The following is a 24,894-nucleotide window of genomic DNA, read 5'->3' on the forward strand; positions in this document are numbered from 1 at the left end:
ATTTTGTTAGAACTATGTGTAAAATAATAATCACTAGGCTTTGAGTGAGGACCCGAGGATGTCTCATATAGAAAGAAGTACGTGATCTCTTTGTGTGCCATCCCTTGTGCCTACTTCTAGGACCACTAACTTAAAGCTAGAACATAACTAAAAGACCACCCCTTATTTTCTTTCTTATTTTTTCTTTTTCTTATTTCCTTCCTTCCTTCCTTCCTTCCTTCCTTCCTTCCTTCCTTCCTTCCTTCCTTCCTTCCTTCCTTCCTTCCTTCCTTCCTTCCTTCCTTCCTTCCTTCCTTCCTTCCTTCCTTCCTTCCTTCCTTCCTTCCTTCCTTCCTTTCTTCCTTCCTTCCTTCCTTCCTTCCTTTTTTCCTTCCTTCCTTCCTTTTTTCCTCCCTCCCTCCTCCTTTTTTTGCTGAGGCAATTAGGGTTAAGTGACTTGCCCAGGGTCACACAGCCAGGAAGTGTTAAGTGTTTGAGGCCAGATTTGAACTCAGGCCCTCCTGACTTCAGAGTTAGAGCTCTATCCACTGTGTCACCTAGCTGCCCCTCCACCCTTTATTTTCCAGATGAAGAATTGAGGCCCAGGGAGACAATAACTTAGTAGTAGTAATAATAATATTAACAATAAGGTGGTCCAATGGAACTGAAGTAGGATAGACCTGAATTCAAATTCAGACTCAGACATTTACTAGCTGTGTGACTTTGGACAAGTCACTGCATCCTGTCTGCCTCAGTTTCCACATCTGTAAAATGAGCTGGAGAAGGAAATGGTCAACTCCTCCAGTATCTTTGCCAAGAATACCCTTCACAGAGAATCTGTTGTGAATGAGATGACTGAACAGCAGCAAACCTTAACAGCTGATCACATAAGTGATGTTGGGTATATCAAGTAGTTTTATATTTATCTCACTAAATTCTCATAGCATTCTGTGAAATAAGTCCCATTGTTATTCCCATTTTGCAGATGAGAACACTGGGGCAGACAGGTGAAGTGACTTGTTCCTAGCTAGCTTCCTCATGAGGAAGGAGTTAAATTTTGTTTTTTCTGATTCCAAACCCACAGTTCTAGGCATTTGACTACACTAGGGTCACACAGAATCAAACTTGAATTCAGGTCTTCCGATTTCAGAACCAGGAGGCGTTCTATTGTACCTGACTGCCTCAACCTCCTTGTTCTTTCTTAGCAAGTTCTGTAATAGCACAAGGTGTTCTGTACCAAGAGCCAACCGCGTAAGATAGAGTAAGGAAGGGAGGAGGAGTTCTGGGTAGGCTGCGGTATTGCTGGATCATGGGGTGTATACAGTTCAGCCACATAAATCACGGTCAATTAAAAACAAAAGCCAATTCCTGATCTTCTGGATTTTGCAGAAGGGGCGAGATGACCTGGCTTTTGTAGCTGCAGGGAGGATGGACTTTGGGGGATGGAGATGAGGTGCAAAAATGCTTGGAGGTAGGAAATCAGCTGCTCCTTTATTGTCTGCTTTTTGGCTTTCAAGCCCCCTCAATTTAACTCAGCAAATATCCAGAGGGGACTATTGCACCTAGTGCTACAAAACTGAAACAATAACAATCCCTGGTTACTGTGTCAGGCACTATGCAAAGTGCAGGGGATACAAAGAAATACAAAAGAAGTAGTCCCTGCCCACAAGGAGTTTACACTCTGTGTAAACATTAGTATATATCAGGGAATACAAAGTAACCAAAAGAAGGAGTCCCTGCCCACAAGGAGTTTACACTCTGTGTAAACATTAGTATATATCAGGGAATACAAAGTAACCAAAAGAAGGAGTCCCTGCCCACAAGGAGTTTACACTCTGTGTAAACATTAGTATATATCAGGGAATACAAAGTAACCAAAAGAAGTAGTCCCTGCCCACAAGGAGTTTACACTCTGTGTAAACATTAGTATATATCAGGGAATTCAAAGTAACCTCTAGAGGAAGCAAGCAGTAAAAATTGGGGAGAGGGGGAGGGGCTTCCTCTAGAAAGTATCACCTGAAGTGTGCTTTGAAAGAAGCTAGGGCGCAGTGGTTAGAACCCCAGCTCTGAAGTCAGGAGGACCTGAGTTCAAATGTGTTAACAATTTCTAACTGTGTGACCCTGGGCAAGTCACTTAACTGCAATTGCCTCACAGGAAAAAAAGAAGCTAGGGATTCAACATCCTGGAGGTTAGGAGAGCATGGATTTCCTTGCAAAGTCAGGGAAGCTGGAAATGTGGAGTTGTATATGAGGAATAGAGCTGACCTCTCTCAACTCTGCATGAAATTCCTGTTCTGGGAAAGAAATAATGGCATCCACAGGCTGGGTCTCGAGGCATGGAGATTTCATTTCTGAAGGGGGGTGTGCTATGTCCACTGTGGCAGTCATGAAAGAGGGCCATCTCTGTCTCAGATTTCTACTCTGGGTCCTGGTCCAAGTCTCCAACTCCTTGGCAAGATCCCTTTTGGGGCCATTCCTCATATCGAGCGTTCAGAAGTAAGTGAGCACGACCCCTTTCAGCTGGGTGACCGTCCTTTGCCTCCTCCCATGAGCCTTTTCTGCTTCTTGGCTCGGGGGTAGATGGCATGGGTTATCGGTCTGTCAGCCTTCATGTGGGGGGACGCTTCCGAGTTTCCCATGCTGTCAGGGAGCCAAGCTTGCTTCTGTCTCAGCTGATGACCAGTGACTACCCAGACCCCATCTGGCCCCCTGAGGCTAAATGTCAAGCTATTCCCATTGGCCCTCACGCTCAACCCATGGCCCAGAGTATTCACCACTGGACGGATTTCCGGTTTGGATGGCTCAGTAATAAAATGAGGAACGAGCTGTTCTCAGTGACTGAAATGTTCTTTCATCTTCAGCTCTAGCTCTGGGACCCTCCGAGTTCCTTCAAGGCTCAGCTGGAGAGCCATGGCTCATGGGAGGCCCTTCTTGGTCCTCCTGCTTCTCTCTTTCCCCAATTTACTTTGTAGGGTATAGGAATCTCACTGGGGACTTGGGGATGAGGAACCTCCCTCATTGCTGATCAGCACCTTCTCCACAACCCGTGACAATTCCTAGCATTTATATCGCTTTAGGATCCGCAAAACACTGGACAGACATCTCATTTGATCCTTATCGTGACCTTTGGGGGTATAACTATTATCTTCATCTTCCAAATGAATAAATTGAGGTGATATGACTTGTTCAGTGTCACACCACTGGGGCCTGAGGCTGAATTGGTGCTCCTTTTGCCTCTGGGTCCCACCCTTTATACATCCTACATCTTAGTGCCAGTCACTCAGTCAACATCCAATGGCTACTCTGTGCCAGCCACTGTTCTGGGCAGTGGGGATGTAAAAAAGAAGAAGTCGGGCCCCACCCTCAAGGAGCCCACAGTTTAGCTATATAAAAAGAAGAGAGAGAGACAGAGACAGACAGAGAAACAGAGAGGATGAGGGCACCCAAAGGGGAATGATAAAGTGCAGAGCAGTGGGCAGTATAGCTGACCTTGAGCCTTCCTGTAATGCAGGATCTAAGAGGAGCTCTAGCCTCTCCATTCTGAGCTTGAGGAGAAGGCCCTGAGAGGTTTTTTGGGGAAACACACACACTCAATGACAGTATTTTCTTTTTGTCTTTTTCTTTTTGAAATTGTTTTATTTATTTTTCTGGTTATACATGTACATTTAAAAATATACATTTCTTTACTAATCATGTTGGGAAAGAAAAATCAGAACAAAAGGGTAAAATCACAAGAGGGAAAATAAACAGGAGAAAAAGAAAAAAAAAAGCAATATAATGTGTTGATTTATATTCAGTCACTTTAGTTCTTTTTCTGGATGCAGATGGCGTTTTCTGTCCAAAGTCTACTGGGATTGCCTTGGATCACTGAACTGCTGAGAAGAACCAAATCTTTCATAGTTGCTCATTGCACATTGTTGCTGTTACTGTATACGATCTATTCCTGCTTCTGCTTGTTTCACTCAGTATCAGTTCATGTAAATCTTCTCAGGCCTTTCTAAAATTGGCTTGTACATCATTTTTTATAGGATAATAATGACAGTATTTTCTAGAATGAGAGGAGCTTGATTCCTTATGGAAAAGGAGGAAGGAGACTATTTTCTGGGAGGAGGGAGAGGGTAGTTCAGTGACTATCCAGGATCACACAGTCAGGATGTTTCCATGGTGAGACTTGAACTCAGGTCTTCTGGGCTCAGAGACCAGCTCTTTGTCCTATGCTGCTCTTTTGGATGTTTTTGATGTTTACTTCTATGGGTATATAGTTTTCTCCACAAAATGTAAGCTGCTTGAGGGTGGGTCTGTTTCCTTTTTATCTTGGTAACCTTCCTGTCCAGCACATGGTGAGATGTTTAGAGAGAGAGAGAGAGAGAGAGAGAGAGAGACAGACAGACAGACAGACAGACAGACACACACACACACACACACACACACACACAGAGACAGACAGACAGACAGACAGACAGACAGACAGACAGACATTTTATCTCCTAGTGCTAGTTTCTAGCACTGCCTCTGCAGTCAGAGGGCTACAGTTCAAATTCAGCCTCTAACACTATTTACCTTTGTGATATTAGGTAAATTGAGATCCCTGAACCTCAGTTTCCTCATGTGTAAAATGAGGATAATAGTGTTCACTTCACAGGGTTGCTGTAAGATTAAAATGAGATTAAAATGTGTGAAGTTCTTTGCAGTTCTCAAAGTGATATAAGAATCATCATCCCATTATCATCCTCATTGGTCCTCCATCAGAAGCTGGTTGCTTTCTTAGAGGCCAAATCCAGATCCTTCATTTTACAGATAAGGAATCTGAGGCTCAGGGAGGTTTAATTACTTATTCAATGTCACCCAGCATGCATCTTAGGAAGATTTGAATTCAGATCTTCCTGACTTGAAGTCCAGGTCCCATCTGCTTTTAGGCTAATCAGGACATTAAATTTCAACTAATGGAGGCTCTCTATTGGAGGAGCCTTTTCTGAATCACTGATTTTTCAGCGTCTTCCTAAAAGTCTCTTGTTTGTCTTTGGATGCTCTGCACTAAGTGTCTATAAGGCTGATAACAGTTGGTGTTTAATGAATGCTTATTGATTAAGAGTTAAGCATTCAAGCACTTAGCTGTGCCCCTGATTAGCAAGCCCCATTAGCTTTCCAAGCTTTGCTTCTCTCATCCCGATGGAATGGGAGTGTCAGAACTGAGGGCATCTAAAGACTCTCCCAGCCCCAGCGTTCTAAGGGATGATGCTACTCCCTCCCCATTAGTGAACTCTATTGAACTTGGCTGGTGTTAGAATCAGGCCCCTACGGCCTAAGGTTCGGTGGCGATGAACAGCTGAGATGACATAGAGCCCGAGGTGTTGGTGTAGTTTGGGAGCCCTCAGTATGTCACTACTACTACCACTAGTACTACTACTACTAGTATCACTACTACACTGTTACTACTACTATACTATCACTACTACCACCACTACTACTACTGTACTACCACTACTACCACTATTACTACCATTACTACTACTATACTACCACTACTACTACTACCATTACTACTACTATACTACCACTACTATTACTACTACTACTATTACTACTACTATACTACCACTACTGTTACTACTACTACCACCACCACCACTACTACTACTAGTATCACTAATACTACTGTTACTACTACTATACTATTACTACTACCACTACTACTACTACTGTACTACCACTACTACCACAGTATCACTACTACTACTACCATTACTACTACTATACTATACTACCACTACTGTCAGTACTACTACCACTATTACTACCATTACTACTACTATACTACTACTACTACTACTACTACTACCACTACTACTACTACTACCATTACTACTACTATACTACCACTACTGTCAGTACTACTACCACTATTACTACCATTACTACTACTATACTACCACTACTACTACCATTACTACTACTATACTACCACTACTACCACTACTACTACTACTACCATTACTACAACTATACTACCACTACTGTCACTATACTACTATACTACCACTACTACTACTACTACCATTACTACTACTATACTACCACTACTACTACTACTACCATTACTACTACTATACTACCACTACTACCACTACTACTACTACTACCATTACTACTACTATACTACCACTACTGTCACTACTACTACCATTACTACTACTATACTACCACTACTGTCACTATACTACTATACTACCACTACTACTACTACTACCATTACTACTACTATACTACCACTACTACCACTACTACTACTACTACCATTACTACTACTATACTACCACTACTGTCACTACTACTACTACCATTACTACTACTATACTACCACTACTACTACTACTACCATTACTACTACTATACTACCACTACTACCACTACTACTACTACTACATTACTACTACTATACTACCACTACTATCACTACTACTACTACTACTACTACCCACTACTATTACTACTACTATATTACCACTACTATCACTACTACTACTACTATCTATACAGTTTGGTTGCTGCTCACTGCAGATTCCCTTTGAGGACTGTGGTTTCAAAGAGGGAACTCCTCTTTGGGACGGGAGGACAGGGAATGATCTACTTGATGGTCAATGACCATAATGATGAAAATATAAAAGAAGAGACCTCCCACCATCAGAAAATGGCTTAGTATTCATGAAACTCAAGCCATAACTTCCCCCATCTGAAAAGTGGGGAGGGACTGACTCATTCCGAGTATTTTTTTGGACCGTGGCTATAGTGTCCTAGATGTGGTCCAAGTAGGACGGGCTACAGCTTAGTTCAGGGAAGAGTGTATTTCTTTGATGCGTTTTTAATAATTTAATATTTACTTAGACTCTTCTGTGTTTAGACATATCCTTCATAAAGTCATCACATCCAGCATTTCATGATGACATTGTTGTCGTATTAGGAAAACTTCAGTCTTCTGTAATGCTGTAATGTGTTTAAATCATCCATTTGTGACATTGTTCCCAATTGACCCCTGGAACGTTATTTCATCTAGCATCTTTTTTCCAGAGAGAGCTTAAGAGGGAAGGTGAGATTTTCCTACTGTTAGAGTTGTCCCAAAGTGCCCCCTTGGAGGGGCTTCCCCTTGCTGGGGATCTCCAAGCCCAGAGTGGAATGGGACTGACTTAGTGGGAGACTCGCTGAGGTTTGGATTGGACCAGTTGGCTGCTGACGCTTCTTCCAGCTCTTATGTCCAGTGATAGCCCTCTGCCCCTGCCCTGCCCCCACCCCTTGGCCTATAACGGAATTAAAGCTGAAATTTTGGCGTCACTTCTCTAGAACGATGGAATCTTGGAGCTGGAAGAAACCTCAGTTCATTTCACTGGAATGGCCATTTGTCGGTTGTCGCCTCTGGGTTTAAGAGGGGATTATTTCATGCTTCTTACTCGTGTCCCCAGTGCCTGGAGTGGCGGACAGTTGGCACATAAAATGTTGGCTAATTAGTTGATTTATTGGTGGAAGATACAAGAACAATGTATGAGTCCTCCAGTTTGTGAGCTCAGTGTAGAGGCAAAGCAGAGAAAGCACAAACTGTTTAGTTAATGCATAAAGTGGTATATGCTACCACTACCACGATTACTACTACTACTGCTACTACCACTAGTACTGCCACTACTACTACTATTACTTTTAGTATTGTTTCTACTATTACTAATTATTACTAGTTATTAATAATACTAATTATAATAATGCAATAGTAATTATTATTACTCCTTCTCCTCCATCTCCTATTACTACTACTACTTCTGTTACTATTATTACTATTACTACTTTTACTATTGTTATTACTGCTTCTACTACAATCAACACTATTACTGCTTACTCCCACCACTATAACTCCTACTATTATACCACTACTACTACCAACACCACCATTATGACTACAATTACTACTACCCAGTACTACTATCCCCATCCCCATTACTATTACTACAATTACTACTACTACCACCACCACTACTTCTATTACTACTAGCACTAATATATATACAGCACTTTAAAGTCTATAAACCATTCATCGATATTAATTTGATCTTCACAATAATCCTGTGAAATAAGTGCTATTATTTAACCCATCTTACAGAAGGAGAGAGAAAACTGAGACTGAGAAAGGTTAGTGAGGAGCTTGTCTGGCATTACAGAGCTAATAAGTGGCAGAAACAGGATTAGAACCAGGATTGTCAAGATTGGAAGCTGAGGTTTTTAATGAAGTTAGAAGAGGAAATGTAGATTGTCATGAAAAGCTTCCTGGGAAACATGGGATCTGACCCGGCTCTAGGAAGGCAGGTGGGATGCATCCTGAGCAGTGGAAGGCTTTGCAGAAGGAGGGAGAGCAAAGCTCAGAGGAAGTGAATGCTGCTGGAATGTCCTGAGGACAGCAGGGCCGGCCGGGGTGGGGAGTGATGAGAAAATTGGAGAGATAGAGCAGGAATGAGCTGGGAGGACCATGAGTAACAGGCTGGAATGTGTCCCCAAAGCCCTGGGGGAGGGAGCTGCAAACTTGTGAGCTAAGCAGTGGAACCCTAGTGAGAAGGTCCATTCAGATGGAGCAATCCCTCCATTTCCCCTTTATTCCCACCTCTCCCAAGGATGCTTTTTATTTTTATTTATTCATTTATTTATTCATCCATTTATTTGTTTGTTCATTTATTTATTCATTCATCCATTTATGTATTTGTTCATTTATTTATTCATCCATTTATTGATTTATTCATTCATCCATTTATGTATTTGTTCATTTTATTCATCCATTTATTGATTTATTCATTCATTCATTTGTTTGTTCATTTATTTATTCATCCATTTATTGATTTATTCGTTCATCCATTCATTTATTTGTTCATTATTTATTTATTTTATTCATAGCAGAAGGTACTAAATGACCCTTTCTGAGTCTCTGGCTTAGTCCCTCAGGCCATTCTTGTTTATAGGATCATACATTTAGGATCGGAAAGAACCTTAGAGATTGTTTATTCCAAACCTCTCATTTTACAGATGAGGAATCTGAGGCCCAAATAAGTTAAGCGCCTTGCCCAAAGTCACAGAACCAGTTGACAGGCGGGTCTTAAGTGCTCACTGTGTGCCAGGTACTGCACTAAAATCTGGGATTGCATATATTTATGAAAGAAAGGCATTCTTTGTCCTTAGGAAAGTTCCATTCTAATGGGGGAAGGTGAAGAGGGAGTGGGGAAAAGCTTGGAGGGTCAGGAGAGCTCTCAAGAAACGCTCTGTGTGGTGAGTGTAGGGTTGGGTAGAGCTGGTTCATGTGGCTCAGACTGGCCGTTGCTACCCATTTTCTCTTTTCTCATTTTCCCCATCCACGATTCTTTGTCACCCAGACTGCTCTCCTGCTAGCCGTCCTTCACAAACCTTCCCAGTCTCTTTACCCCTTCCCTGAAAACCATTCTTTCTCTCCTTGGGCTGCCCTGCTCTTCTAGCTCTAAGGATCTTCTTGGCTCAAACACCCCGTAGGATCATGGGATTCAGAGCCTATGGGGAGGAGCGCCAGGTAGGTGCATCTTGTTCCTTGGGTTTCTTTGATTTGGGGCCCGAGGGTGTCCCTTGGGTCACTGGGTTTCCCTCGGGGTTCCATCTTGGGTTTCCTGCTCTCTCCATTAGCACCCCAGATCTTCTGATGTTCCTGCCAGCTTTTTACCAATTTTGGCTGCCTTTAAGAAATGCCTTTGTGAGAACCTTGTGCCCTTGGCTCCTCCGAGCTTCGGTCCCCGAAGTGGAAGAGGATCTATGGGAGGAGGCCCTTTAAGTACACAGAGAGGAAGCCCAGGCCGGCTTTGGCTGAGGGTTTGAACTTTCGACAATCCAAACAATTGTGAAGGGTAATTAATGGGTCTCTGAACTCCCTGCCCCCTAATCTGGCCCAAACCCGTTGTCTAAACACACTAACTTCTCTTCAGCTATTGGGGCTGGGATCAGTGGAGGAGAAAGGGCCCTAGTCAACAGCCGGAGCCTGGCCCGAACTCGGCCAAGCCAGGGGCACACAATGGCACAATGGCCGTGTCCCAGAATAGAGACGTGTTGTGTTAAGTTCCTGAACTCGGTCCAGGCTCCTGGCGGGGCTTAGGGGTGGGAGAGCCTGTAAGTCCTGCTGGCTCTAGACAGACCCTAAATAACAGATGACGTCACCAGCACTTCCTGCCCTGATGGGCCGGCCTTCTCTGGGGGGCAAGTCAGAGAGTTGTGTAACCTTGGAAGTAGCCTTTGAGGCGGACCTCAGTGGGCCCCCACATCCTCAGCTGCAGGCTGACAGCTGGATTTTTCATACATGTTCCTAAGTAGGGGGGGGTTGGCAGGGAGCCTTGCGGCATCCCCAGGAGGAACAGTTAGGGCCTTCATTAATTAGGGACCTGTTTGTGAGTTGGCTGTTCAGTGTGGATTGTTTGAACTGGGCTCCCTTGTATTTGGAGCAGCCATCCTCAGCCACATCTGGAGGCTTGTGTTCGGTTCTGAGCACAATGGTTTAAGGGGGACACGGACCAAAGGGAGAGTGGCTAGGGGCGAGGAGGACGTGGAAGGGCCTCAATATCATGTCTAGCAGGGAGGGTGGAAGCCTGGAGAGGAGATGACAGCTGTCCACAAGGACTGGAAGGGCTGGCAAGAGCTTGGGATCAGCTTTGTTATTTCTGGCCCCAGAGGGCAGACGCAGGAGCAGTGGGGGTGGGGGAGTGGGAGATGCTCAGGCCAGTGTAGACATGGTGGGAAGAAAAACACCTGCTACTAATGAGAGCTGTCCCACAGGACAGCAGCCTCCTTAAGTGCGGCAGGACTGTCCTGCAGGAGAGTGGCCCACTTGGGGGAGGGAGAGCTGTCCCATGGGAGAATGGCCTTCTTGGGAGAGAGAAGGGGAAGTGAGATGTCCCAGTGCAGAATGGCCTCCTTAAGTGGAAGAAGAGGAGTGAGATGTCCCAGTGCAGAATGGCCTCCTTAAGTGGGAGAAGGGGAGTGAGATGTCCCAGTGCAGAATGGCCTCCTTAAGTGGGAGAAGGGGAGTGAGATGTCCCAGTGTAGAATGGCCTCCTTAAGTGGGAGAAGGGGAGTGAGATGTCCCAGTCCTTTTTAAGTCTCCAGGAAAAGCCTTTGCTGCTGAGTGTTTAGCCTAAGTGGGATCAGAGTTGTGAAGTGCTTTGCAGACCTTGAAGCTCTATACAAAGTGTGATTAGCCACTCCTTCCACCACTGCTAAGCCTGTTAATATAATATATTATATTTATTATTAATATATATTATATATTATTATTATATAAATAATATATTTAAATTCTACAGTATGGCCACATTTTTGTGGTTGTTCATTCATTTGGACTCAGACTCTCTGTGACGCCATTTTCTTGGCCATTTTCTTCTCCAGCTCATTTTACAGATGAGGAAACTGAGGCAGATAGGGTTAAGTGACTTGCTCAGGATCACGCAGCTAGGAAGAATCGGAGGCTGCATTTGAACTCAGAAAGATGAGTCTTTCCAACTCTAGATCCAGCCTTTTTTCCCACTGCCCCACTCAGCTGCCCCAAATTCAAATGTTACCAGTGTGTCATTTCAGAGTGGGAGCTCAGTTAATAAGTACATACAATTGTTGTAACTAAGAAAAATGAGAGAACAGAACTTGGCAGGTGGAGGTTTGATCTCCTGGCATATAATGGGTGCTTAATAAATGCTTACTGACTTTCTCTTGACTGGTTCACTGGTTATTCTCTAGGCCACTCTTTTAAAACACATGAATTGCCAGTCTAATTTTGGAGGGAGTTTCCATACTGGGATTTCCCTATTCTGATGAAATCATAGATTCAGACTAAAAATTAAAAGATAATAATAATAAAAAAAAAAACTAGGCAGAAGAACGACCGTCTTAGGCTAACAACTGATCACCCATGGCAACGACCATGTAAACAGGACCTGGTTCTACCCATTTGCTTATTGTTCTCCGCTGGCGGTTGAGGTCAGCCTGTGGTCTGCAGCCAGTGGAACATTTGAGCACATGTGTGTTTCTGAACACCCTGGCTCTAGGAGGAAGACGAAGGGCTCTCCGTCCCTTGGATCCCTTTCTCGGCAGGGAAGGGACAGGAAGGAAAGCTGTGAGACAGAGCTGGCCTTCAATCATGAAAGCAAAGCAGGCCGAGCTTTTGTGTGCGCTCTCTGCCACACAGTCCGGGAAGTTCTTATTTTTGGCAGGCCGGGCCCAGATCTGTGGTCTGGTATCCCTGAGCAACCCGGCGCTGAGACAAACAGAGGAAGTCCCATTACTCACACACTTCTCTCAGCCACTTCATTATCATCCTGACACATCCAACCCTGGGGGACTCCAGAGAGGGGGTTCCCTGGCGGTTAAATCTTGGGGAAAGCAGATGGAGAATGGGATGGAGTTTTGTTTTAAGTGTATTGCTTTTGGGGTTCTTTTTGCTTGTTTCTTTCTAACTTGCCCCCAAGAATTTGTTCTCACTTAGGCCTAGTTCCAAATGGAAAGTCCCTCCCTTTCCCAAAAACTACTATTGAAGATGGGGAAGTAGAGAGAAGAGTACAGCTCCGCACTCCCAGTTCCCCTAAAACGGACTCCATCGCCATTTATTAAACTCTTTCCTTTCCGTGGGCTGCCAAAGACACTGTTGCTGGGCAAACACATCTCTTTAGTCACACAATTCTCAGCCTGGAAGGGTTTTTAGTGCCCATCTGTGAGCTCTCTAAGGGACAGGGACCACCTTTTTGGTTTTTTATTCTGTCTCTAAGAAATATCAGCCCAGTGACTCTGGAAAAAGCCTTTTAACCATTTTGGACTTTACCTTCCTCATCTGTAAAATGGAATTACCATTACCCTCCTCTTCCTCCCCCTAAGTCTATTTTGAGCCAAGAGCTGCTTTGTAAACCTTGAAGTAGAAAAGAGAGAGATTAGATCTGCGATTTCACTGGAATGAAGATCCCCTGCATGGGAAACTCCTGCCAATGCCGGCTGGCACCTCCTCTGTAATTTGTGGCATGAGGAAGTTGTCAAGGGCATCGAGGGGCCATAAGAGACTTGCCCAGTCAGTTTGTAAACCCTCTGTCCCTCATTTAGGTGACTTCGGAGTGCCTTCCTTCCCTCAGATCCTATGATTCTAAGAGTTCCCAGATGAGCTGCTCTGAGGACTCTGGATCAGTCAACCTTAGAATATGGTGTCCAGGAGCAGATCTCATCGATGGGATTTTAATTTTCTTTACCTGTTAGAGACTCCCCTCCCTCCACATCTTTAATATTTTACATATTAAAGCTCTTAGCTCCCTACTTGTTCTCTTCCCTCTTTTGCTACCTGACTGACCTTAAACTCCCATCCTCAGTTTCCTGATCTGTAAACCACAACTCAGAAATGCAGTTAATAACCTTTGCAGTTTACCTCTTAAATTTGCTTTGGGGAAAGCAGTTTGTAAAGAACTACTTCTGTAAGCACTGTCGCTGTAGAACACAAGGGTGAGTGGCTGGTGACTCACTCGGTCCCTTTCTCCATCCCCTAGCAGGGTTGAAAGCCTCCCAGACCACTTTTCTCTCTCTGCCTTCTGGACCAGCTGGGAGACAGGAATTTTTCCTCTAGTCCCATCTTGTGCCGTTCTTTCTTTTCTTGGGTGAAGGTGGGGGAGCCAGTAGACATTGATTAAGGACTCTCCTATGTGTCAGATATTGTCCTAACTCTGTGATTACAAAGAAAGAGAAAAATTCAGAATTGAATGGGGAAGACAATATGTCAAAAGTAACTGGAAATGGGAAGTTGGGTATCATGGGGTGGTGAAGGGGCTGCTGGGACCTTGCCTTGTGTGGATGAGCTGGGAGGAGCTCCACCCTTGTTCGTCCTCCACTCTGCTCTGTCAGAGGGAGGGAGGGACCCAAGGGGCAGGGAGTAATGCAGAGCTGTGAGTTTCAAGTGCATTTCATCCTAAAAGTATGGACTCTCCTAAGAACCTTAATATTGGTTTAGAGCAGTTTCAGGCTCTTTTAGTCATCAGGGAAACCAATACCCAGATCCACGTGAAATTCTGTTTCTGTTCTTAGGGAGTTAAAAGTTATAAAAATGATAATAAAATTAGCTCACAGGGCCCCCAGGTTATCTCTGACTATCAAGCTAGTTAAGTTGGGCCCTAGCTCATATATTTTCTGAACTACAAAACTCCTTCAGAGCCATAAACTCCCGATCTACACAATTTGATTACAGTTAAACACATTGGTACAATTCAAGTGGTGGTGGGGGGGAAAACAGCTTTATTTTCCCCATCTGGACCTTACTGCTGCTGCCTGCAGGGCATGAAGCTTCTGGTCACCCAAATTCTGTGCTGTGACTCCTTTCTCATCTCCTTCTCTGCCCATCTCTTGCATTTCTGGAGAGCCACAGCCTTCCCCAGTGCCCTTTCTCGCTCCCCCCCCCCCCCCATTCTAAGGTTTTACACATTTCAGGATCTTGTACTTTCTCACATAATGCCATTATCTCAGTATTGCGCCATATCTCCCAGAGGATTCTGGGACCAGTTCCTAGAAGTTTGGACACTTGATCTGACCAATGAAAATGTTCCTTCCTTCTATGAAAATTAATCCTTCGATGCCCATCAATTAGGGAGTGGCTCAATAAACTGAAGTATGTGTTTGTGATGCAATGTTATTGTTCTATGGGAAATGATGAGCAGGATGCTCTCAGAAATAAAAGAAAAATCCCTGTAAAGTCCTCCATGAACTCAAGCCAAGTGAAATCTCCTGTATACAGAGTAATAGCGATGTTCTTGGATGACCAGCTGTGAAAGACTTTGCTGTTCTCAGTAGTACAATCCTCCATAACTACCCTGAAGGACTTAAGATGAAAACTCCTATTCATACCCAGAGAAGGAACTGATTGTGTCTCAATATAGATCGAAGCATTCTCTCTGCCTCTTCTTAATTTTTCATGAAGGTTCTTATTTTTATCAGGGTGGGAGATCTATTTTTTTTTTTTACAACTTGACTTTTATGGAAATATTTTGCATGACTTCACATATGGTTTCTTAATTGTGAGTGGGAATAAGGGAGAGAACATACAACTCAAAAAATTTTAAAGCAAATGGAAAAAAATTGTGCTTTGAATATAGCGGAGGAAAATATTAGATCAGTAAAATTAAAAAAAATAAAAATAAAGCTGAATAGAAGAAAATAAACAAAAACAAAACAAAATTATAGCCCTCCCTCTTAACAATAGCCTGTGCAATTCTGAATTCACTTTCCATGGTTGTTCCATAGAACCATTAAATGCATCGGAAGCCTTCTTGTTATTTTAAGTAAGAGAAAAGGGTGTCTCTTGGGCCAGAATCATTGAATTGGAAAGGACCTTGGAGGCCCTTTAGTCCAGGATTATACTGTCCAACTTACTTGACAAGGTGTCATCCAGTCTTTGCTTAAAGACTGTCAAGGAAGAGGAGCAAACTACCTCTTATTGTAATTGGTGACAACTTTAATTTTTCAGTTTTTTTTAATACCTAATACAGTACTTGGATAATTATGGGAAATATGACCTTCCCTGAAATTAATGAACTCTTTTAAGATTTTCTATAGCAATTCATCCCTTCAATATGAATATATTTTCCAGTTACTCACCTTTCTCTGACCTCCTCTTTGCTGCCATTAAGTCATTTTTCAGTCATGTTTGACTATCCATGATCCCATTTGAGATTTTTTTGGAGTGATTTGCCACTTTTTTCTCCAGCTCATTTTACAGATGAGGAAATTGAGGCAAGCAGGTTGAAGCATCTTGTCTAGGATCCCATAGCTAGCAAATATCTGAGGCCAGATCCTGAAATCAGGAGGATGATTCTTCCTGATTCTTAGTCTTGCAGTCCATCCACTCAGTGCTAACTAGCTGCCTCCCCTCCCCTTTCCCATCTACAATTTCATTCCCATTTTTCCAGTGATACTCGCCATTAAATATCATTCTTTATCTTTCTTTTATTAAGTTTCTGTCCATCATTTAAAGCTTAGTAGAATACAGGCCTCTTTCCCTTTATATGCAGATATAAATTGTAGAATCTGTTGGGCTTATCGATAGCTCTGTCACAAGATCCCAGGAGACTTCAAGCAAATTGCTTAGTCATTTGGGCTTAACGTTTCTCTTTAAAATTTAATTCCATTTTTTTCAATTAAAAATCTATTTTTGTTTCCTCCCCTTCCCCTCCCACAAAAAGTTGAGTTGAAAAAAAATAGAAAACTCTTGTAAAAATATGTATAGTCAAGCAAAACCAAATTCCCACATTTGACTATATCAAAAATACACGTCTCAATCTATATCCTGAATCCATCCCCTCTCTGTCAGGAGATGGGAAGCATGTTTCAGTGTGAGTTTTTTGGAACCCTCGTCGGCCTTTCCCTTGATCAGAGTTCTAAAAATTTAAAAAGGTTTGTGTCTTTACAATATTGGAATTGTCTAATTGATTTTCCTCTTCCTTCCTTATTCTGCATTAGTTTATATGAGCTCTTAAACTTCTCTGAAGCCATTCCCTTCATTATATCTTACATTTAGCCTTTCTTCTCTCTCAAAGTTTGAAATATTACCATTTGCTTTTCATTTCATTATTAAAAAAATATGTGGGCACTATACTGTAATCCTAAGCCCTGTGGGAGTGAAAGTAATGGTCATGTTGGGATTTGTGGGAGATGAATGGGGTGGGGGGGAGATAGAGAAGCCAGCGGAAGAGGAATATGGCCCAAGCTGAGAGCCGAGTGCATAACTAGCAAGCCCTCGTAGCTGGAAGTACCCAATAGAACACAATGGGGAATGAGGCAGAAGAAGGCTGGAAACCAGGCTATCAAGAGCTTTAAACTTCAAATTAAACAAACATCTGTAAGTATACGGATCAAGTAAACCATGGCATTTAGAGGTGCCACGGAATCACTGGAGTTCATTAAGTTGGAAAGTTGACATGGTCGCTGGAGAGATTTGGGTTGTTTATTCAGGCTGGTGGAGTGCATTTTTGGAGCAAAACAAAAACAAAAGGAGGGGCAGCTAGGTGGTGCAGTGGATAGAGCACCAGCCTTGAATTCAGGAGGACCCGAGTTCAAATGTGATCTCAGACACTTAAGACTTCCTAGCTGTGTGACCCTGGGCAAGTCACTTAACCCCAGCCTCAGGGAAAAAAAAAAAACAAAAACAAAACAAAACAGGAGAAGGAATGGTGATGGAATGATATCCAGAAAAATCTAGGAAATAGGAAATGCTACTTTCTCTGATGGAAGCAACTAACGATTCAAGGGAGACTTCTTCTGTACTTTGGGGATTCCATCACTAAATCCACAGTCACTAAATGTCTCCGAGCCTCAGTTTCTGCATCTGTAAAATGAGAGGGTTGGACGAAATGGCCTCTCAGGTCCCTTCTAGTTCTAGCTATATGAACCTATGATACTGGCTCTCTAGAAGAGGTAGAAAACTGGACAGTCCCTTTATGAGGATTTTTTTTTCCTGAATAATCTTAAGACTGCAGTTTCTGGGCTTGGCCAGTGGTTTTATTTGACTGGCTGGAATTGACAGTAGTACAGCCAGTTTGACTGTGCAGACAGAACATGGGGGTCAGTGTGATGACTTCTCAGCTAGGCTGGCTGTTTCCTTAAATTACTTATTTTAGGAAAGGAGCCTCGGCTGGTGGGGGGGGATCTGGCTTATCTCTAGCTGGATGTCACCCATCTCTACTTTTGCTTCCCTTCTTCTTTGCCTTTCCAGGGCTCTTTTTCTTTTTTCATCTTCCCCTTTCTTATCCCCTTCCTCTTTCTTTCCCCCTTCTCTACTTCCTTCAGTTATTCAGGCTGATTTCTTCCACATGTGTGCTGCTTGAATTCCAAGTTACATGAAGGAACATCCTTATATAGATTATAAGGAGTCACTACCTTCCCCTTGCTCCTTTCCCTTCCCATTCCCCATTCCTGCTATTGGATTCTTGTGGGAAAACTGTGCAGCATCAGATCAGCCTGTGGACTTGCTGGGAGGAAGCTGAGGAAGGCCTTTTTACTCTTGGGGCATGGGATCTTATTTCATATAGGAAAACTCAATAGAATAGTGTTCAGCCTGTTGGGAGATTTGGGCTCTTCACCCAAGGAACAGCCTTGAATGAGAAGAAAGGGGAAAGATGGGTAAATGGTGATTTGTCTCTTGGAAGGAATCAGATACATAATATTCTTCTGTTGCCACATCTCGTTAGCCCTTCTTTTCTTGGTTCAACAATCAGTTATTCAACAAATAATTTATGAAGCATCTGCCATTTTGTCAGGCTCTGTGCTAACCACTGAGGCTACAAATACAAAGAAAAAAAGGGGATTCTTTTCCCTCAAGGAGCTTGGGGGAGACCAGAAGCATGAATGTACACACATGTATAGAAAATTCATTTAATGTTGACCATCCACAATCTTGGAAAGCTTTATGTAATAGAGTACATGGGTGAACATTTTAAAGGACTTCTCCTGCCACAATTTTGTGAAGTAGGTGATAGTATTTCCCATTTTTACACACGAGGAAATGAATATGAGTTGCCCAGCCACACAACTAGCAATCCACGGAGCCAGGCTTTCCGAATCAAAATCTATCCCACACTCCAGTCTACCTCAAGTAGTGGGTCACTTACCGACAGTCCCCCATTCAAAGTCCATTTTTCCTTCAATGCAACAGATTTCTGGGAAGATTTCATGGCCTTCATGTTGCCCACAGATGTGCCAGAGGGACCCCGCCACTCTTTCTAAGTCTGGTTTCAATGATTCAAGGGAAAGACTTCTGTTCATAGTTTAGTTCGTCACTCTTGAAGGATTTACACATTATAAATGACTCTTCATCGCTCTCTCCAGATCCCATCAGCCTCGCCTTTGATCTGAAGTGCCAGCAGGCATGCTGGGCATGGGCTGCCCCATCCTCAAAGAAAGAACATTTTATGAGGTGCTGAAGTTTTAATGCAACCCCTCACTGGCACCCCAAGTTGATTTGCATTATTCAAGTTGGATCCTCTTTGCCATCTTCCCACTGTGCTGGGATCATTAGTTGACTCTAGGGATAGCTCCCATGTGTTTTACATGATCGGTTTGTTAGCATAATTGAAAAGAATACAGAAATTGGAATTGGGTCCTATTAATAGAAATGCTAGGAAGCTGGTCACTGCTGGGCCTTCCAAATGAAATGGAGTGCTTAGCCAAGGCTGAGCGTGGTGGACAATTAGAAAACGCTGTGTGTGCTTAGCCTCATATAAAAAGTCACGTTTTCCCCAAGAAGACGATGGAAGATGGGAATTTTTTGTCCTTGGGCATCATTGAACTTGGAAAAAGGTATTGTTGTCTCTTGATTAAAGTGACAGGATCATAGATTAGAACTGACTGGCACCTTAGAGAGAGGATTCTCTCAACCTTCTCATTTTACAAAAGAGGACAAGAATTCACCATATGGGGAATTTACTTGTCCAAGAGCTTCTAAACAGTTGAACGTCCTCTGGATCAATGCTTTCCACTAAATAGTTGACTTTCCAACTGGTAAATTAGTGGGGAATAACATTATTTCCAGAAAAACTGGTTACCTTCATTAATATTAATGTGGAAATCATTATCATCATCATCATCATCATTATATTAATGTGGAAATCATTATTATTATCATCATCATCATTAATATTAATGTGAAAGGTTTCCTGAAGAGTTAAAATGAGTCTTCCGTCAGCCTCAGTTTCTTCATTTGTAAAATGGGAAAATAATAGTACCTACTTCGTATTATTGTTGTGAGGAGCAAATAGTGTATGTAAGCTCTTTGGGAACATTTAAGTGCTACATAATTAGTAGATAATAGTAATAATAATAAAAGGTGCAGAGATACTAGAATCTCAGCTAGAAGGAACCTCAAGATGAACCTGGACAAGCAGTTAGAAAGCCTTTTCTTGAAGACCCCCAGAGGGGAGGCTCTTTCCACTTTTTTCAGAATTTTTTTTAATTGACAAAAGTTGATTTTCTGTTCCCTGTCCCATTGATAAAAAAGAAAGCAAAAAGAAACCTAATAATAAATATGCATAGTCAAGTGGAAACAAATTCTTATATTTGCCATGACCAAAAAAATGTGTCTTATTCTGTACTTGGAGTTCATCCCTTCTCTGTCTGGAGGTGGGTAAGAATCTTGCTCGATCAAAGTCTTTAACGCTTTCAAATTTGCCTTTATAGTGTTGGTATTGGGGCAGCTGGGTGGCTCGGTGGATAGAGCAATGGCCCTCAAGTCAGAAGGGCCTGAGTTCAAATCTTCTCTCTTAACACTTCCTGGCTGTGTGACCCTGGGCAAGTCACTTAACCTCAACTGCCTCAGTAAAAAAAAAAATTAATAAAATAATAATAAAAAAAAATATATATATATATATAGTGTTGGTATTATATTTTATTTTTAAAATTTTATTTATTTTTATTTTTAATTTGTTTTATAGCGTTGGTATTTTTTATTTTTACAATTTTATGTACTTTAATTTTTTTTTTTTTTTTACAGTGTTGGTATTTTATAGATTTTTTTCTCTTGGTTCTGCTTATTTGACTCTTATCAGCTCATCCCAGATTTTGCTGATCCCATCCCCTTCAGCGTTTCTTCCAACACAATAGAGTTCCATCACCTTTTATACCATAATTTCTTTGTCCATCCCCCAATTGATGGACACTCCTTAGTTTCCTGTTCTTTGTTGCTACAAAAAGAGCTGCTATAAATATTTCTGTGCATTTGAATCTGTCTTTCTTTGATGTCTTTGGGATATAGGCCTACTGGGGACACCTCTGAGTCAAAGGTTGACAAACATTTTGGCTCATTCCATTTTTGGATAGCTCTAATAGTTAGGGAGTTTTTCCCAACATCATTTACATTGTTTTTTAAAAATAACTTCTATTCACTGTCCCTATTTCTGAGCCTTTCTGGGACTAAGGAGAAGTCTAATAGTCCTTCCCTTTGACAGCCCTTCACATATATGTATGTGTATTGTGCTTTCTCCTTGAAAAAGAATTTAAATTTTCATTTCAATGGAATCCTTCTTCCACTCTGGGGCAGGGGCCCGCTTCTGTTTTATTCATTACAAACTTTGATGGTTCCGAGGGCCGGGCCAGGGACCAAAGGCCTTTCTGTCCCCCACAAAGCCTTCACCCATCGCTTCTACGGCTGTAGAATGTTTCAGGGCTGGCCGAGTGCCAGCTTTCACAAAGGAAAACCACCCAGATAAGCCAACAGTGTTCGTGTTGTCTCCCTTTGGATGCCGGCTTGGTTTTAATCTCTAGCTGATTAATTTGCCCCAGAAGAAAGAGAGAGAGACAGACTCACAATCTACTTACATGCACACTGGAGTGGAGAGCAGGTGGTAATGACCGCTGGAGTGAGTGAGGGGCTGGCGATGGGGAGCCCCGATAGACGGCGTCCTGGGAATGGAACTGAACGTTGTCTGTGCTGGTGAATCAGACTTTTGTCCAGCTGGGACGGTGTGGGGAAGCTGTGCTGAGCCTGGGAAAAGGAGGGGCTTGGCTGGGAGCGGGGCTCTGGGGCCCAGGCTGTGGTGATTCATCTGAGGGAGATGGAGGCAGCACAGGGGAAAGGATGCTGATTTAAGGCCTAGAGAATCTGAGTTCAAATCCTACTTATTGGCCAAATCTCTTAGCTTCCCTGAGATTTCTGGGTCCTTTGTAAACTGAGCAGGTGAGGTGGAAAGGCAAAGGGTTTGAATTCGAAGCTCATGAATTTGTGTTTTTAATACTTTGATAATTATATTTCCATATAATCACTTTCCTTTGTAATCCATTAACAAAAATCAATTTCCTCTCCTTCCTCTTTTTGGAATAAAAAGAAAAATAAGACTCTTATCATAAACACAGTTGCACTATTTTATTTTCTTTTTTATTTATTTTATTTTATTTATTTAAAAACGGGATTTTGAGAAACAGCGCCTACATTTCAGCCGATCTCTGCTGTTCTAGCTCATGCTTCTCTGTGTTCTAGCTTCTGTCTTTTCTCTACAAACAGGTCCCCACCACCTGATAGATTTAGTTTTTAAACTTTATATTTTTACAATTTATTTATTTTTTTTTGTTGAAATCTTTTGGTTTGACATCAGGTTCATTTCTGATTCTCTCTCCCCTCCCCTGTCCAGTGAGCATCCCTTTTAACGGAGAATACAAAAAAAAAAAAAAAATTCTCTCTCTCTCTCTCTCTCTCTCTCTCTCTCTCTCTCTCTCTCTCTCTCTCTTTCTCTTTCTCTCTGTGTCTCTCTCTTTCTCTCTCTCTCTCTGTCTCTCTGTCTGTCTTTCTCTTTCTCTGTTTCTCTCTTTCTTTCTCTCTCTCTCTCTCTTTCTCTTTCTCTTTGTGTCTCTCTCTTTCTTTCTCTCTCTCTTTCTTTCTCTCTCTCTGTATCTCTTTCTCTCTCTCTGTCTCTCTCTGTCTTTCTCTCTGTCTCTCTTTCTCTCTGTCTGTCTCTTTCTCTCTCTCTGTCTCTCTCTCTGTCTCTCTGTCTCTCTCTGTCTCTCTCTGTCTCTCTCTCTCTCTCTCCCCCTCCCTCCCTCCCCCCAGCCACTTTTGTCAGCTGAGGCTGCCAGTCTGTGCACTATTCTATACCCCGCTGACTCCCACCACTGCCACAAAGAGTAGGAAGCTTTTTTTTGCTTCTCTTTAGCCCAATTTGGATATTATAATTACAAAATATTCTGATTGATTTTTCATATGTCAGATTTTTTTTTCAAGTGGGTGTTCAGTGCTCTTTTTTATCATGATCTAGAAATATTTCCAGTGTGACATCTCAGCTGAAATTCCACTGATTAGTTCTTAGGACATAGAGTCCCAGGTCTGGCACTGGAAGGGATCATCCAGTGCAAGCTTGTCATATTACAGATAAAAAAGACTGAAACTCAGATAAGTCACATGGGCTAGCAGAACTGAGACTTGATCCCAGGCTTTTTGTTCACTTTGAATTTGACATCTGACCCTTGATAGAGAGCTGGAAGGAATCTTTCATGGCTTCTAGTCAAAGGAGCGTAGATTTGGGCCTGGAGGGACCCTTGAAGTTCAACCCCCCCCCCTTTTTTTTTTTTTTTACAGATGGGTAAATCAAGACCCAAAGAACTAGGTGTCTTGCCCAATGGGAAAAGTTGGTAGGAAATAAGCATTTATTTAGAGCCGACTCTTCCAGGAACTTTGCTCAATGCTTTTATAAGTCTAATCTCATTTGATCCTCAGAATAACCCTGAAATATAGGTGCTATTATTATTCCAAGTTTATAATTGAAACATGTGAAGCAAACAGATTCAATGACTCGACCAGGATCACACAGAAATAGAAGAGGATTTGAATTCAGCTCCTCCAACTCCAGTCAGTGCTCTTCCATTATTTTTCAGCTCCAAATTGAATTCTGGTCTTTTGATTGTAACAGATTTATAACTTTGGGAAATATGAGTGTCTTTGGAAAGCCCCCCCCCTTTTTTTTCTTTTTAAGAGAACTCTTACTATGCCTTTGTTTCCAGTTCCTAGAGACAAGCACTTCCAAGACATTACCTTAATGGGATTGCTTCCCAGCTCTCTTATAAATGGACTCTTGCAGGGAATTTCTCTTCATTTCTAAACACCAATCTTCAAAGGACTTGTTTATAGCTGCCGGCTTGACAGCTCCTCCTGAAGAGAGGTTTTCTCCTGTGGCCTCAGGAACTGAGTTTTTTCCTTATTCCCAATAAAAGTCTGTGTGTCCTTGGGGGGAGGAGAGAGAGAGAGACAGAGAAGAAGAAGAAGAAGAAGAAGAAGAAGAAGAAGAAGAAGAAGAAGAAGAAGAAGAAGAAGAAGAAGAAGAAGAAGAAGAAGAAGAAGAAGAAGAAGAAGAAGAAGAAGAAGAAGAAGAAGAAGAAGAAGAAGAAGAAGAAGAAGAAGAAGAAGAAGGAGGGGGAGGGGGAGGGGGAGGGGGGAGGGGGAGGGGGGAGGGGGGAGGGGGGAGGGGGAGGGGGAGGGGGAGGGGGGAGGGGGAGGAGGAGGAGGAGAAGGAGGAGGAGGACGAGGAGGAGGGACAGAAAGAGACAGAGAGGAAGAGAGAGAGAGAGAGACAGAGAGGAAGAGAGAGAGAGACAGAAGAGAGAGAGAGAGAGAGAGAGAGAGAGAGAGAGAGAGAGAGAGAGAGAGAGTGTGTTAGTTATCTCTGCTTAGTTAGCCCAGGGCTGTGCATCCTGTCCCAGCCCTTCTCAGGGTCATCTCAAAGCTCAAAGGGTCATCCAGCGGGGAAGATCAGAGGACATTCTGTCCTTCCCCCTTCAGGCCCTTGTCTCCCAAGAGGACATCAAGAAACCAACACTGTGGGAAAACATGTGGGAGCATCTCAGAAACATGTTCCTAATGTCTTAAGTATTGAATTTTCCAGGGAAAGAGATGCTTTTCTGAAGTTCACAAACTTCAGATCCTTTCAGGAAATATATATTTTTTAAACAGGTAGAGTTTAAATCCCTTGTTTTTCACTTAAGACCTAGATTCAGCCTCTGAAAATTATTGGTGACAAATCCCACGTAGAAATCAGATTAAAGGCAGTGTTTATAGTGGTCGGAGAGCTTGTCTCAGAGCCAAGAAGTCTGAGGTTTAAGACCCATCTCTTCCACAGGCAGTAGGGTGTGTGACCCTAGTCTCTTAGTACTCTGAGCTACCCTGAGGCTATTATTAGAGTAGAAGGTGACCTGCTGGCTTCTGGGAGGCTTCTTATCTGGGAGTTCACAGGCCTAATCCCCTGCACTCCCCTTGTCTGTGATTGGAGTCTCCACCTTCCTTCAAGACCCAACACTTGGCTCCCTCTTCTTCATGACCCTTTGTTGATGTCAAGCCTGGAAACTTGGGGAAAACTGGGTCTTTCTCAGCTCAGATCTGGTCTGATCATTCTTAGC

The 24,894-nt window shown here is 42.7% G+C and overlaps 1 protein-coding gene and 1 long non-coding RNA gene across 2 annotated transcripts in view; one reads left to right on the top strand and one right to left on the bottom strand.

Moving 5' to 3' along the window:
- The window catches only part of DPYSL2 (dihydropyrimidinase like 2), a 141,364-nt gene that overhangs the window by 71,131 nt on the left and 45,339 nt on the right, over positions 1–24,894 (top strand).
- On the bottom strand, positions 18,037–23,716 carry LOC141553967 (uncharacterized). The gene is made up of 3 exons (XR_012485742.1): positions 23,537–23,716; positions 21,334–21,499; positions 18,037–18,913 (listed from the first exon to the last, which is right to left on the bottom strand). It is a non-coding gene; the product is annotated as an uncharacterized LOC141553967 (long non-coding RNA).

The sequence above is a fragment of the Sminthopsis crassicaudata genome, chromosome 2, assembly GCF_048593235.1.
Source record: "Sminthopsis crassicaudata isolate SCR6 chromosome 2, ASM4859323v1, whole genome shotgun sequence".
Lineage (NCBI taxonomy): Eukaryota > Metazoa > Chordata > Mammalia > Dasyuromorphia > Dasyuridae > Sminthopsis > Sminthopsis crassicaudata.